Genomic DNA, 13535 nt, shown 5'->3' on the forward strand with positions numbered 1-13535 from the left:
CTGCTAACATTTCTATCTATCACTTTATTCTGAAAACTTCGACAAGATATTTTTTTGCTTTTAGCTCCCCTTTTGTCCATCCACTGGCTCTTCGGGTTGCTTAACATTATTTCCCTACTAGGGACGGGAGCCATATTAAGATAATATTTATCCTTTCCAGGCTTCCAGTGCCTATCTTTGTAATACTCATATCTAGTTGTATTATTTTAGAGTGCACCATCTGGGTGTCTCACAAGGAGATCTATCAGCACATTATCCTTCGGAAATGTCAACTAACGCAAACAATCCATCCACCATTTACTACTTCGGATCCTAATATCCGTCCTTCTCTTATACTACTTCTGTTAGCTTCCATAGGGCATAAATGAGATGGGTGCGGCCAATTGTACATACCTCTGTTACAATTGAAGGTAACTCAAAATGCTTATATTTCTCTACTTGAATTGTAAATACTGTAAATCTTCATTAGATGGGTAGCTCGTACCCTTTTCATCTTGCTTCTTTTACTTGCTGAAACTTGTGTCTATCTTCCGATTCTCTTATTCCTTTTTTCCGTAAGAGTGGATAGACATTCTTGCCTTAGGGATCCTTATCAAGAAGCTTACACATCTTAGTATACACATGATCTACTGAATACCTCATATTTATCCATCATAAGCATGATGCAAAAATTGAGTTCCTCTGACTCAACTCTTCCACAGCTATATCCCATACCAATCGTCATTCTGGATGTAGGCATCGTCGTATTATGAATAAGATAGAGTTTAGAAAATTTACAACTTGGCTCTACAACACGATCTAGAGTAAGAAGAAAGAGTGACAATCCTAAATGCCCTGTAACCTCCTGCTTATAAGTGTGGTGCACGACACACCCATTAACAAGACTCTACTAGACACGACTTGTAGACTCCCTAGGACAGAACTGCTCTGATACCACTTTTGTCACATCCCGAACCTGGGGGTGAGACCGGCACCCGGGGCCTCATCTATCCTTGCGACTAGGGAACTCTGAACATGTGATGTCGTACTTTGGCCATGGGCCACATTGCAAGATAACTGCGAATGCTGACTAAATATCAATATAAAGCTATGCCGACAAGGACGTCATAACTACTACAGCTGGCAAAATAACAAAATATACATAAAAGGCCTACCAGCCAAACATAGTGCACTAACTGACAGGATATGTCTACAAGCCTCTACTAGTGGATATACTGTGATTGGAACAGCTCCCCGACCTACTCGTAACATATATACATATATACACAAGATGTACATAAAGCTCTAGACCCGGCAACTCCGAAAGGCATGCAGCTTACCGATCAAGCTAAACTCGGGCAACACTTAATGAGGAGGTCTACCCATCTGACTGTCTGAACCTGCACGCATGAAATGCAGTGCCACCAAAAAAGGGACGTCACTACGAAATAATGTACCGAGTATTTAAGGCAATATACTGAAAGCTGAAACTGAACTGATAATATAATAAGTGAAAGCAATTGGAAGTCAAAGATAATCTGAAGATATGCTTACCTGTGGATACTGACTCAACTCTCTCAATATAGTAAGTAAAATAGTTGTCCGGCCCTATAAGGCTTGGTATATATATAACTGCTCTGCCGTAGTAGGCTCGCTCATAGGCACTCGGCCATGCTAGGCTCTGTATCTCGACCAACTAGGCTCGCTCATAGGCGCTCGGCCACAGTAGGCTCGGTATATAATTTACCATCTGATTAGAGGTTGCCCAATAGGGGCCTGCCCATCGATTATAGCTCGATGGTAAAGAAAATACTGTCATACTGTATATATAGGCTCTCTGCTCTCTTGACTGGAAGAAGACAATACTTAATTAGATATGAAGTCCCGATATAGACAATACTGTAATTTATGAGACTAGGATAATATATATAAATTCAGGTGTATGAACTTATCGTTATGCCTCGTTATCAAACACATGCAGTTACTGGATAATTCCAGAATGAAAGAAAGATTTAGCCTTATCATACCTGGAGTAGGGAAAAATTCGTATGATATTCTTGAAAAATGTTGCACCGTACTCCCTTAGAATTGTAAAATCTCGTGGCTATTATGCTAAGAAGTCTCGTATGAACTTTGTTTCAAGAAAAATCACGTTGAGATATCTTTCTTGTATGAGTTTGCTGTATGAACATTGTTGCAAGAAAAAGTCTCGCAAACTTTCTTGTATGACATCAAAATTACAAGAAAGAAAAGGACTAGGAAATGGGGAATGAAATAATCAAGTAGTAGTTGTTGCAAGTAGTGAAAAGTCTATTGAGCCAAAAACGGAACAAGTGGAAGTAGTGGTGTTTCTCATTTTATTTTCTTTCACTTTAGTATTACTTTGTTGAATTTCTGAAGAAGAGTAGGTGTGAAATATCCGTTGCCTAATGCTACTATGATAACCTTTGTTATTGTCACGCCCCGAACCTGGGGGCGAGACCGGCAGTCGGTGCCTCATCTTTCCTTGCATACCAACTTGCTACTAGGGAACTCTTAACATGTGATGTCGTACTATGGCCATGGGCCACATGGCAAGAAAAATGCGAATGCTGACTAAATATCAATATAAAGCTGGGACGACAAGGCCGTCATAACTACTACAGCTGGCAAAACAACAAAATATACATAAAAGGCCTACCAGCCCAGCATACTACACTAACAGACAGAATATGTCTACAAGCCTCTACTGGTGGATATACTGTGATCGGAACAGCTCCCAAACCTACTCATAATATATATACATATGTACAAAAGATGTACATAAAGCTATAGACCCGGCAACTCCGAAAGGCATGGAGCTTACCGATCAAGCTGAACTCGAGCAACACTTAATGTGGAGGTCTACCCGTCCGTCTGTCTGAACCTGCACGCATGAAATGCAACGCCCCCAGAAAAGGGGCGTCAGTATGAAATAATGTACCGAGTATTTAAGGCAATATACTGAAAGCTAAAACTGAACTGATAATATAATAAGTGAAAGCAACTGGAAGTCAAAGATAATCTGAAGATAAGCTTACCTGCTGATACTGACTCAATTCTCTCAATATAGTAAGTAAAATAGTTGTTCGGCCCTATAAGGCTCGGTATATATATATAACTGCTCTGCCATAGTAGGCTCGTTCATAAGCGCTCGGCCATACTAAGCTCTGCATCTCGACCAACTGGGCTCGCTCATAGGCGCTCAGCCATAGTAGGCTCGGTATATAACTTACCATCTGATCAAAGGTTGCCAAATATGGGCCTGCCCATCGATTATAGCTCGATGGTAACGAAAATACTGTAATACTGTATATATAGGCTCTCTGTTCTCTTGACTGGAATAAGACAATACTCAATTAAATATGAAGTCCCGATAAGTACAATACTGTAATTTATAAGACTTGGATAATGTTTATAAATTTGGGTGTATGAACTTCTCATTATGCCTCGTTATCAATCACATGTAGGTACTGGATCATGCCAAAATGAAAGAAAGATTTAGCCTTAACATACCTGGAGTAGGGAAAAATCCGTATGATATTCTTGGAAAAGGTTGCACCGTACTCCCTTAGAATCGCAAAATCCCGTTGCTATTAAACGAAGAAGTCTCGTATGGACTTTGTTTCAAGAAAAATCACGTTGACATATCTTTCGTGTATGAATTTGCTGTATGAACTTTGTTTCAAGAAAAAGTCTCGCAAAATTTCTTGTATGAAATCACAATTACAAGAAAGAAAAGGACGAGGAAATGGGGAATGAAATAATCAAGTGGTAGTTGTTGCAAGTAGTGCAAAGTCTATCGAACCAAAAACGGAACAAGTGGAAGTAGTGGGGTTTCTTTTTTTTTCATTCACATTAGTATTACTTTGTGGAATTGGAGAAGAAGAGTAGGTGTGAAATATCTGTTGCCTAATGCTACTTTGATAACCTTTGTCTTGAATTAGAAAGATGTTAGGTTTTAATGTAATGACTAAGCCACATATTAAATGTGCCACCTTTTAACTCAAATGCAAGAGTCATCATATGTATCTCCATGTGGCTGCCACGATTTGGATCATTAATCTTATCCAAAGAATTTAATTAATGAACCACTAATTATTAATTAACTAGTTAATTCCTCCATTATCCAATAATTCACATAATTAAGGATTATGTCAAACTACTTAAAATACTACTCACTTTTAACATACCTTATACACCTTACTATCATGGCCATGTGGTACCTTGTACGACACTAGTCAATAAATACTGGGTACTTTAGCTCGGGCTGTAGTTTATCCCAACATGACAAACTTCGACGAAATTTTTTTTTTTTCGATTTGCTTACCCTCTCACCTTCACGAATATGCTCATCACTTTTTTGAAATAGCATAAGGCTTATAATCTCAAAATAATCTCATTCACGAACTTATGTTGATTATCTTACGACGAAACTTTAACGTACGAAAATATGGGGTGTCACAGGGATCAAAGGTAAGTTGTGGTGCATTTTGAGGAGTGTGATAAGTTGTGGTTTGTGGATACTGGGTCGGGTAATGGTGTTGTTGTTGAGGGGTTTGCACTGGTGGTGGGATATGATTTTTAAGGAGGTGCGAGATTGTGATACTAGTGTATTGCAGGAGGATTTTGTGGAGCTATGGGTGGTGGATTTCGGTTTTGGCTGTTTTGCGGTGGTGTTTAGTTTTGAGTGGTTGTGTTTTGTTGGTTGATGTTAAGAACATTTAGAGTAAGGGAAGGCTTTGCCAGATTTTGGACCTGCTCAAGCTCACCCTGCAACTCCAAGATTTTTTGCTCCAAACGTAAGACCTACTCATTCTGTCCACGCGTACTTCTTCCGTCTGAGGTTTCAACATTCTCTGCCATGGTAGCATTGTCTTTTCGGTTAATACTTCGATCATACATCTTCCCTTTGCTTTTGCCTTTGCCTTTCAGGTAGCTAGGTGGAGGAGGAAGTGGAGGACCTTTTGATATGGTGTGGTATGCTGATGAGGCTAGAATGCACGGACCAACCTTTGGGAATGGGACTAATCAAAAGAAAAAGGCAGAAGGTAACCAAGTTAGTAAGACGAAGTAAAAGTGTGTTTGCAATAATTAAGCATGTATCACATATGGTTATGCAATAATTCACGTCCTAATTTGGGGACCTCATTCTTCCTGATGTAGGCCTAAGCGACACATAGACATGGAGAAAACTCATGCCAATGTTTCCTCACTCCATTAATGCAAAAATAAGCCAAATCAATGTCACGACCCAAAATCTAACCATGGTCGTGATGGCGCCTATCTTGTTACAAGGCAAGCCTACTTCCCAAAATATTTCTACTAAACCGATTATAAGAATTTAATAAAATATTTCAATATTTGAATTTCTCATAAACTAAATCAACTCTAAATATAATTTTAGAAATACGGAAACGAGCCCCAAATATCGCGGTGTCACTAAGTCATGAGCGTCTATATCTATGAACTAAGAAATGAAACTGTCTAACTGTCAATACAATCCAAAAGAAGAAATGATAAAAGGAGTAACAAGGTCCTGCGAATGCTAGCAGCTACCTTGCAATCTCCACAGATAGCCACCTGAACTCAACGATCACCGTGGTCTAACTCACCTGAATCTGCACATAAAGTGCAGGGTGTAGCATGAGTACAACCACCTCAGCAAGTAACAGATTACGAGCTAAGTAAAACAGTCTAATTATTTATTTTCACAATTCTAAAAATAAACATAAATAAACAGGTAAATTCCATAACTCAGTAAATTCCACAAAGAAGTTTAACAGATAAATGCAGCAGCAACACAAATAAATACAACCTCACAGCAGTGTTACTCCATCACTCATCACTCGACACTCGGCACTCAATACTCAAAACACTCAACACCCTGCGCTCACTGTGGTGTGTACAGACTCCGGAGGGTCTCCCAAAGACCAAGCGCTAAGAACGGATAACTCATGTGCCATCATATCAATACCTGGATCCGCACGGTCAACTCACGTGCTACGCGGACAACTCACGCGCTATGGTACCAATACCTGGACCCGCACGGTCAACTCACGTGCTACGCAGACAACTCAGGCGCTATGGTATTAATATCCTCACAACTAGGCTCTCTGCCTCACTCAATCATGTACCTCACTAGCCTCATCATCACCAACAAATAAGGGAACACAACCCACATCAAGTATCACCGCATAATAGCAAATAATAGAGACTGAGGTAAACATGTAAAATAATTTCTATGACTGAGTACAAATAATGTGAGCATGAATAAAGCCTAAGCATGATCTCTAACATGAAGGCAAACAAGTTCAACAACAAATAAACACATAACTACAGATAATAGCTATTAGGCCTCACAGACTCACGGGACGGACCAAGTCTCAATCCCTTGCAATGCACACCCACACGCTCGTCACCTAGCATGGGTATCATTTCCAAACAGTCACGTGATGTCAAATCTCCGGGTTTATACCCTCAAAGCCAGAGTTAAAACTGTTACTTGCCTTAACAACATATAAATCCTACTCCGGGATGCCCTCGTCTTTGGACTCGATCTCCAAAAGCTCTGAATCTATCCATAATTCAAATAATACTATCAACATAGGCTAAAGAATCGAATTCCAACGAAAAAACTACATAAATTAGACCAAAACCCTAAATTGGCTCAAACCCAGCCCTCGGCCCCACGTCTCAAAATCTGACAAATTTTACAAAACTAGAAGGCTCATTCACTCACGAGTCTAACCATACCAAATTCATCAAACTCCGATGTCGTTTGGTCATTCAAATCCTTAAATTACATCTCCAAAAATCTGAAGCCCTAACTCCCCATTTTCACTAATTACAAAGACTAAACAACAGAAAATCACTATATGTACAAGTATTAGGGCTCCAGCAATTTACCTCACTGATAGCCCTTGAATCACCGTTCAAATATCACTCCAGAAGCTCCACAAACCGACTTGAAAATGGTTGAAATGAACCAAATTCGCGAAGGGTTCTATTTATGGTTTCTGCCCAAATTTTTCGCACCGCAAAATTCTTCTCGCACCCGCGCGACCGCACCTGCGGTCCAAGGAGCCGCACCTGCACAACTCACTTAATTCCCTAGCTTCCGCACATGCGTACACCTTTCTCGCACATGCGGACTCGCATATGCGGTCCCAGGTGCGTATTTACGAAACCAGCCGAAAATCCTAATCTCCGAATCTCCGAAACTAGCCCAAAATTCTTCGCACCTGCGTTCCCAGCTTGGCCCAGCGTCGCCCGCACCTGCGCACTCCCCAAGCGTACCAGCGGCCTCGCACGTGCGAGGCTTTCTTCTGCAGGTGCGAAAATACCAGTAGCAGTAGCTCCAGCTACAAATTCCAACTTCGACAAATCCGTTAACCAACCGGAATAACCCCGAGGCCCTCGGGACCTCAACCAAAAATACCAACAAGTCATATATCAACGTACCAACTTAGTCGAACCTTCGAATCACTCAAAACAATATCAAATCATCAAATTACCCTCGGATTCAAGCCTAAGAACTTCTAAATTTCTAAATTCGGCAACCGATGCCGAAACCAACCAAACCATGTCCGAATGACCTAAAATTTTGCACACACATCACAAATGACATTACAAACCTACTCCAACTTCCAGAATTCCATCCCGACCCCGATATCAAATTTTCCACTGCCGATCGAAATCGCCAAATTTCCAATTTCACCAATTCAAGCCTAATTGTACCACGGACCTCCAAATCACATTCCGGACATGCTCCTAAGTCCAAAATCACCATACGGAGCTATTGGAATCATCAAAATTCATTTCCGAGGTCGTTTACACATAGATCCATATCCAGTTGACTTTTCTAACTTAACTTTCTAACTAAGAGACTAAGTGTTCATTTCACTCCAAAACTACTCCGGACCCAAACCTACCAACTCGATACAACTCAACACCGCTGAACAATACATAAAGAAGCAGGAATGGGGAAACATGGCTATAACTCTCGAAACGACTGGCCGGGTCATTACAATCAATCTTTCACTAAATCGAAAATGATAATTATAGAGTCACTAATGGAATTAAGCATTATTACATCGAAATCTAATCTAGTCTAAAAATCAGTAAAAAACATTATCTCCTGGTCTAGTTGGTCCTTAAAGGACCTTCTCCTTGCTTGGCTCTCTTGACTACATCAATCACGTCTCCCAACCAACATGCTGGCACTGATATCTGCTCTAGTATAGTCTTTCTCAGTAGTCTTAGGGTCCCCTTTGACAAAGTAAAGGTTAAAAAGCAAGGCCTCATAGTTAGCTGCAAATCTAACCCTTAGTCCATCACCCACAGTTAGTCTATCCATTAGTCGAATCATTTTGGAGACAACACAACAATTGTCCAATGAGTCGAAAACATATGAAAGAAGTATGACGTGAGATGATTGACTGAAAAAGGTAACATCTTGGGTGAGACGGCCTAGCCGATCGGGCTGTGATCGGATGCCATGCCGCACACATTGTGGTACTGTGCTGGAAATTATGATGACATTGTGGTTATGGTTGATGTCTCAAGTGAGACAACCTAGCCAATCGGGTCGTGATCAAACTCCATGTAAGAATACGGTGGCATTGTGAATTGTGGTATATCGGCTCTAAAGATGACCGAACCTAATAACATGAAAATAGACTTAAAAACTTATGTAATCTTTACCTTGATGTTTTAATATTATTTTAAGCTCTTATTAAATTCTTGATTGTTCCTCTTGTATTATTACAAACAAGTGCTATTCAACGGTACTAACGTTCCTTTTGCCTGGGGCGCTGCATCTTTAAATAGATGCAGGTGGTTACATAGCAGGCAGTGTCGATCAGCGATAGTGGCACATCCTCTTCCCAACAGACTTGGTGAGCCCCACTTCATCCCGGGGTCACGTACTATATGTTTTGCTCAGATATTATCTCGTCTCAAGGTATAGCTGGGGCCTTGTTGCCGGTACTATCATAGACTATTTTGTATCTTTTAGACGTACGTAGACACTATGTGGGTTGTACATGGGTGCTAGAAAAGTCAAACAATTTATGTTGTGTATTTTGAGACTTAATAGTGTAGTAACTAATGAAATGATTTAATGTTGTATGTATGAATTTCCTACTGTCAAATTAATGAAATAGTGTCTTCTCTTGATCATAGGTGAGTTGGGTAGAAAGTATCTAACAGGCTTGCTCGACTGGGTTCACTCGGTTGAGCATCGGTTGCGCTTCACGGGGTTGGGGCGTGAAAATCAATACTTTCTTTTGACTTATACCGTAGTCTTCTACGGCTGTATGATTGTCAACATATATGCTGCATGGATAATACTCCGACATCTTAAGTGCGTTAATAACATAACTAACTCTGGATTATTGATCAAATAATTTCTTTTGTTCCTTCTCAACTTTCTTTAAATGTAATCTATTACTTTTCCTGCTCTTTCTGCCCCCTTGTTGCATGCATACTTAGCTTATCTTAGTTCCCACACAAGCCGTAATTTTCGTGCAACTCATATCATCTTGAATATTACTTTTGATTTTACTTCCCATTCATTAGCCACGGTAGATGCCACTTTCTTATGGAATGCATACAATGTTGTAGTGAGACTATTTTTACATGACCATTTCTCCTTCAAGTTACTATGTTTATGTTGAGGCTTTCTTCCTTATTTCCTCAGCTAGTCTTTCATTGTAGTACTTAGGGAGGACCCTTTGACTCTTGTAAAGCTGCGAGCTTATTACATCGTATACTCGATGAACTTTTTGATGTTCTTCCTCATTTATAATTATCCGTAGGTACTTACCTCCATGCCCTTATGCTTGTAGGGTTGCTCCTGAACTGATATTTTGACAGTCTTCCCAGTGGCACTCTCTTTTATTTTCGTAACACTCATACGGTACCTTTAATTACCCCAACTCCTATCTGAAATATTTTTTTCCAACAATTGCGATCTCGTATCTGCGAGACTAAATTCCCTATGTTGGGGTTCAATACATTTATCTTGCTTGATCTATTGATTTATTTGTATCCTCTTGTCGTGCCATAACTAGACTCTTCTTGAATCAACTACTAAATACTTGTTGGTGCATTTTCATATCAATATTCCGCGTAATCGTTCTTGGGTTATTTTCTTTATTTTAATTTACGTCTCGCACTGGCTCCTTCTTTATCAATAACATCCCGAGCCGGAACCCTTACTTCCTCTCCTTGACATCGTGCTTGCTTAATGTTCTGGAATCGTAGCATATATGTAGGATTTGAATAAGTGCAATCTCATTTCCATTTCATTTTTATTGCATTCTTCCTTTACCACTCCATAGTTACTGGAACCATTTTAGGGGAGTAGTAAGAGTTAGTGCTATAATAATCTACGTATTTATATTTTACCTCTTCATCCTTGGCGTCTTTTCATATCATCGATGACCCTTACTTGCGTTGCAAAAATCCTTCTGTACCAAGGATAACAAAATTCCTAACTCACGAGGGTGACACTTAATGTTACTAGCCCACATAGTCCTTTAAGCTTAACTTTGCTCACATTGCTTGCTTTAGGGTAGCGTCTTCCTGAATGATGCCGGAACGCAATCTCTGAAATTCTCATGATACCGACTATTATCAAATCACTCAGTCCCTAATTCATGTTTAGTTTTCCTTGTTCACCATCCCATACTGATTTGTATTACTCTAGGGTCTAACTTTTTCTTCTGGTAATCACGCTAGAGTCATGAACTTATTTCTTTACCCGAATTGTAATATTGATAATCTTTATTAACTGGGTATGTCGTACCCTCCTTCACCTTGCTTCTTTTACTTGCTGAAACTTGTATCTACCTTCTGATTCTCTTATTCCTTTTTACCATACGAGTGGATAGATATTCTTGCCTTAGGGATCCTTATCAAGAAGCTTACACGTCTTAGTACACACATGTTCTACTAAAGACCTCACATTTATTCATCATAACGATGATGCAAATTCGAGTTCCTCTGACTCAACTCTTCCACAGCCACATGCAATCTCTTTCCAAAAGCCTCTATGTGCCTAAGATTCCCAAAGTGATCATATGTGAATTTAATGTCTTGAATGGGAAGCCTTATTGTTGTTGATAATGATAATGATATTTGAAAGTGGAAAAGGGAACTGGAACTACGAAATACGGCCAAGTGCCAAGAATGACTTTGTAATTGTGATCACTAGTGCCAATGAATCGAAAGGATATGAAAGAAGCATGATGTGAGATGATTGACTGAAAAAGGTAACCTCTTAGGTGAGACGGCCTAGCCGATCGGGCCGTGATCGGATGCCATACCGCGCACATGGTGGTATTGTGCTGGAAATTATGATAAAATTGTTGTTATGGTTGATGTCTCAAGTGAGACAACCTAGCCAATCGGGTCGTGATCGGACTCCGTGTAAGAATACGGTGGCATTGTGAATTGTTGTATATCGGCTCTAAACATCACTGAACCTAATAACATGGAAATTGACTTGAATAGTTATGTGATCTTTACCTTGGTGTTTTAATATTATTTGAAGCTCTTATTGAATTCTTGACTGTTCCTCTTGTATTATTACATACTAGTGCTATTCCACGGGACTAACGTCCCTTTTGCCGGGAGTGCTGCATCTTTAAATAGATGCAGGGGGTTACATAGCAGGCAATGTTGATCAGCGATAGTGGCACATCCTCTTCCCAGCAGACTTGGTGAGCCCCACTTCATCCCGGGGTTATGTACTGTATCTTTTGCTCAGATATTATCACGTCTAAAGGAATAGCTGGGGCCTTGTCGCCGGCACTATCATAGACTCTTTTGTATTTTTTAGATGCTCCGTAGACACTATGTGAGTTGTATATGGGTGATAGAAAAGTAAAATAAGTTATGATGTGTATTTTGAGATTTAATAGTGTAGTAACTAATGAAACGATTTAATGTTATATGTATGAATTTCCTACTGTCAAATTAATGAAATAGTGTCTTCTCTTGATCATGGGTGAGTTGGGTAGAAAGTATCAAACATGCTTGCTCGATCGGGTTCACTCGGTTGAGCATCGGTCACGCTTCTCGGGGTTAGGGCGTGACACTCAATACTTTCTTTTAACTTAGACCAGAGTCTTCTACAGCTGTATGATTGTCAACGTATATGCTGCATGGATAATACTCCGACATCTTAAGTGCGTTCATAACATAACTAACTCTGGATCATTGATCAAATAATTCCTTTCGTTCCATCTCAGCTTTCTTTAAACGTAAGCTATTACTTTTCCTGGTCTTTCTGCCCCATTGTTGTGTGCATACTTAGCTTATCTTAGTTCCCACGCATACCGGAATTTTTGTACAACTCATATGATCTCGAATATTACTTTTGATTTTACTTTCCGTCCATTAGCCATGGTAGGTGCCACTTTCTTATGGAGTGTCTTGTTACCGCACCAGCCCTCCAGGAGACTCTAGCCCAGTTTCTGAGCATGTTCAATACCTTGGCTCAGGCAGGATTGATACCACTTGCTCCTGTCATATCTCAGGCTGGGGGAGAAGCACAGACTCCCATTTCCGGTACCCCAGAGCAGCGGGTCCAGGTCGACCAGGTTCCAGAGGTTGTACCAATGCAGCCGATAGCTCTAGTTTAGCCCGAGGTTAGGGTAGTAGTTTCTGAGGCAAAGCAAGTCAGGCTCGAGAGGTACAAGAAGTACCACCCTCCTACTTTCAGTGGCTTGGCGTCAGAGGATGCCTAGGGTTTTCTTGAGGAGTGCCACCATATCCTCCGTACTATGGGTGTTGCGGAGTCTAGTGGGGTTTCCTTCACTACGTTCCAGCTTAGAGGAGCGACTTATCAGTGGTGGCAAGCATATGAGTTGGGTAGTCCGGCCGAGGCAGCTTCACTCACTTGGACTCAGTTCTCAGATATGTTCTTGAGGGAGTATGTTCCCCAGAGTCTCAGAGATGCATGGTGCGCAGAGTTTGAGCAGTTGCGCCGGGGTTCTATGACCGTGTCAGAGTATGCGGTCCGATTCAGTGATTTGGCTAGGCATGCACCAACCTTGGTTGCTACTATTCGAGAAAGGGTTCATCGATTTATTGAGGGGCTCAACCCTAGTATCAGATTTAGCATGGCCCGAGGGTTGGAGAAGGATATTGCGTACCAGCAACTAGTAGGGATTGCTAAGAGGTTGGAGGGTATGCTGAATCGGGAGAGAGAGAGAGAGAGTCCAATAGGTATCGAGAGTTTGGCACTTATAGTGGTACTCGTGCCCCAACTGCAGCTCGTCAGGGCAGGGGTTATATGGGTCGCCTTGTTCATTCAGCACTTCCAGCCGCCAGCGGTGCTCCGGCCACTCTTAGGGCCCAGGATCCCTATTATGCACTGTCAATGTCTAGTGTACCTTATGTACAGGGTGCTTTTAATGGTCAGTCTAGCCGATCAGGCCCGATCCATCCACACCAGCCGCGTCCTCTGAGAGCTTGTTTTGAGTATGGCGACATTCTCCATATGGTGAGGGATTGCCCCAGACTTA

The 13535-nt window shown here is 40.9% G+C and overlaps 1 long non-coding RNA gene across 1 annotated transcript; it reads right to left on the bottom strand.

Moving 5' to 3' along the window:
- Positions 1-1138: 1138 nt before the first annotated feature.
- On the bottom strand, positions 1139-5187 carry LOC138900949 (uncharacterized). Its single transcript, XR_011412336.1, has 2 exons — positions 3039-5187; positions 1139-2884 (listed from the first exon to the last, which is right to left on the bottom strand). It is a non-coding gene; the product is annotated as an uncharacterized lncRNA (long non-coding RNA).
- Between the last annotated feature and the right edge of the window lie 8348 nt (positions 5188-13535).

This window comes from Nicotiana tomentosiformis, chromosome 11 (genome assembly GCF_000390325.3).
Source record: "Nicotiana tomentosiformis chromosome 11, ASM39032v3, whole genome shotgun sequence".
In the NCBI taxonomy this organism is placed as follows: domain Eukaryota; kingdom Viridiplantae; phylum Streptophyta; class Magnoliopsida; order Solanales; family Solanaceae; genus Nicotiana; species Nicotiana tomentosiformis.